Source organism: Eleutherodactylus coqui, chromosome 4, assembly GCF_035609145.1.
Source record: "Eleutherodactylus coqui strain aEleCoq1 chromosome 4, aEleCoq1.hap1, whole genome shotgun sequence".
Lineage (NCBI taxonomy): Eukaryota > Metazoa > Chordata > Amphibia > Anura > Eleutherodactylidae > Eleutherodactylus > Eleutherodactylus coqui.
The window spans coordinates 47,414,855-47,418,316 of NC_089840.1; the positions used below are offsets into that span (position 1 = coordinate 47,414,855).

Sequence of the window (3,462 nt, forward strand, 5' to 3'; positions counted from 1 at the left end):
TATTTTTTTCCTTCTTTTACAGGTTCCTACATGCCTCCCCCCTCCACCCCCTACGAATGTCATCCATGCGGCTAAAGCTTTGTTGTAATGTACTGGTTACTGGTGGAGCTGGGAACGCCCCGCACACCACAGAAGGTGGAGGGAAGGGAGCGAGACCAGACTCTGGGCCACTTTAGGTGAAAGGAACCTGCCGAAAGTGCCTGATGTGCCGCCATCACCGACCCGAGCAGCACCCTGCAGACCGCCGGTCAGGCCGGCCCCCCTCCTCCCAGGATTAGGCAGACTTGTGGGCCCTTTAAAAAGTATGCTAAACCTCCAGCGCGGAAATGAATATGTAAAAGAAGAAGGACCAGGGGGAGGAAATCCACAAGATGCTGTCAGGAGCAGCAAAGCCCTCATCCCTGGCAGAGCTCGGCGCTGGGATATGGCAAAATATCACAGGGGGGGGGGGGGGGGTCAGAAATAAGAGAAAACACTAAATACTCAACAATCCTGGGAGCCCAGACAGAAAAAAAAGTTACAATTCTGAAACCTGTGAAGATTCTGACATGGAAACAAATCCATCCGTCTGCACAACATTGTAACAACTTCCACAGCAGCTGGGGTAAACATACAAACAATAACAAACCCTGAATATATATATCTGAGGCGCCGCTCTATGCTGCAGTATATACCCCCCCCCCCCCCCCCTCCTGATAAATAATACTGCAAACCAGGCGATAAAGGTTAAAAATGCAGACCAGTATTTGCGGCTCAGAGCCAATATGACCCCCCCCCCCCCCCATATAGGAGCACAATATGGAGATATCCGCCCCCCCCCCCCATATAGGAGCACAATATGGAGATATCCGCCCCCCCCCCCCCATATAGGAGCACAATATGGAGATATCCGCCCCCCCCCCATATAGGAGCACAATATGGAGATATCCGCCCCCCCCCTACAGGTAGGTGCCCATTATAGGATGCAGTTATTACACATCCTGGGGTCGTGGCCAGCGAGGCCGGCGCAGGTAGGAGATGATTATGGGCATATTAATGAGGAGGGGGCAGAAAGGTCCTGGGAGGGGTAAGAGTCCTAGATTACTAGTAATGAGGAGGGCGAGAGCGATGCCAGAGTCGGGCGATGTGTGGGAGATATAACACAGGGAGACGGAGAAATAACAGCGCCGGCGCTTTATGGGGCGATTTAGGAAAAAAATGTTGCGATGATTGAACAGAAGTGTAACGACCGCCATACTGCTCAGGCCGCGGCCGGAGGGGGCAACCGCGCCCTCAGTTATATCTGGCGACAGACGTACCTCCAAAATAAGAGGAGGCGCGCGGGCGGCGGTGAGGTCAGGGGCCAACGGAACGGAGAGGACGCTTATAATACCCCCCCCCCCCCCCCCATGCTATAATGTATAGAATTAGGAACTATAATGAGGCGCAGTCAGAGGATGGGAGTTATACTACTAGTATATATATATTACACATGTATGAGGGGGCACCTATATAATGGGGTGTAATATATATAGCATTAGGGTGCTATACGAATACATTAGATATATAACATATATGAGGAGCTATAGTGGGAGGGCTGCTAAAATATACGAGGATGCAGCATGACTATATAGAATAACGCGGCACATATAGGAAAAAATACATAAGGAACGATGGGCTCCATATATCCAACACAGTATATAATATATAACACACACATAAGGATACAACACTGCGAGGTCAACGATATAAGGGGGTGGGCTGATCCATTATGGAATGTATATGTCCCAATGCATATGAATGGAGTATATATATATATATATACACACACACACTATATATTATACATGGAGAGGGTGCAATGACATAACACATATGGATGAGTAACTTCTAGCACTATATACCCCATATATCAGATCTGTATATAGGGGCTGATCATGTATGAGGGGTCACCTATAGGGCTACTAATGCATGGACCATATAGAATGTTCCACTTCTAGGGCTATATACATGGGGCTCCCAGTGCCCGGAATATATATATATACTAGTAGTACAAGCCTCCCTCTGACAGTCTATAGGCGCACATGGACGGTCCCCTATAGAGCCGGCCAGCCCCGGCTGCTGCTCATTGTTCCCGGCCGCCCGCAGCCCGGGGCCCCGCTGGCCCCTCACACCCCCTCCGGCCCGGCTCGTGGTCCCCGCACAGCGGGCTGTAGGTGAGGGCTCTCCTCCGCCTCCCCGGGCTCCGGTGTATTTACCGTCCTCCCCCCCACCCCTGACGTTAATTATAATAATCCGGAGTACTAATAAATTATGCTAAGTCGCCCGTGTGTGTATGAATATGAATATGTAAAACGCGGTAATGATTACCTGCTGCCGCTGCTGCTGAACTCTCATCTTGACTCGCTGCTCCTCCGTCCGCCATTTTGAATATTTTAACCAAAATCGCCCGGCCGCTAATCCCTCCCCCTCCCCCCGCGCGGCCCCCCTCCTCGCTGCTGAGAAGGGTTTTTTTTTTTCTCTCTTTCAATGTGCTTTATTCAAAACAGACAAAATAAGACAGCAGCTCCGGCTCCGCCCACAGCCGTTGTCAAGTCAGTCAGGAGCTGCAGGTGCTTGAGGGTGGGAGGGGCTTGTGAGCATTGGGCGATGAGGTCAGGGGGAGAAAGGAGTGAGCGCGCATGCGCGGTGGGCACGCAGGTGCTTGTAAAAGTAGACTGGAGGGCACTAGAAGGTTCACCATGGGCTTGTCACTGAGGTGGTCAGTGGCCTGTGAGGAATAAGTCGTGCTGGGACTTGTAGTTCCACCATTTGGAGCCTCTGTGGAGGATTACAAGCTGTTAGCATTCACTTTGGTTTGGGTGCTGGGAGTTGTGTTTTCCAAAGCTGTAGAGGGACTACAAGTCTCAGCATGCACTTCTAAGGTGCCATTCACACAGGCATTTTTTACAGCAAAGACCTTATTACAGTAAATTGGTGTATTCAGACGTGCGTTTTTTTTATGCAGACCAATTTAGCGTGTAAAAAAAATGGCAGCGTGTTCTATTTAGGTCTCTATTCACGGACAAACATCGGCCATGACCGTCTCAGAGGGTGTAGAAAAAAGGCGAGCACACGTCACATGCGTGTTTGCTGCAGGAGACACTAAACACATGAAGGGTGACAACATTTGGGCCTTCTTTTTTTTTTGTGCGTTAAAAAGACACAAATGTAAAAAAAAAACATTTATGCGCAATAAAAAATACACGCAAAGCGTACGTAAGCAGTGAAATCGGTCCATTTTTCATGGAGCTATCCATCTTCTGGAACAACAAGTCTCAGCATGCCTCGCCCAAATGTCTCCAGCTTAAAAATTGCAAACTGGGACTTGTAGTCCTCCATTGATGCTCCCAGATTGTGGACCACGATCTGAACTGCCCGTGTGCATGCGGCCTAAGGCTATATTCACATGGGCGAGCGCAAAATCAAGCATTTTTCCCGCTG

At 49.7% G+C, this 3,462-nt stretch overlaps 1 protein-coding gene across 7 annotated transcripts in view; it reads right to left on the bottom strand.

Annotated features, from left to right (window-relative positions):
• The window catches only part of POU2F1 (POU class 2 homeobox 1), a 147,797-nt gene extending 145,394 nt beyond the window's left edge, over window positions 1-2,403 (bottom strand). For all 7 annotated transcript variants that reach the window (XM_066599380.1, XM_066599378.1, XM_066599379.1 and 4 more), the window contains exon 1: window positions 2,350-2,403. The gene's annotated coding sequence lies outside the window, so the exon portion shown is untranslated. The remainder of the gene's footprint in view (window positions 1-2,349) is intronic.
• Window positions 2,404-3,462: the final 1,059 nt, after the last annotated feature.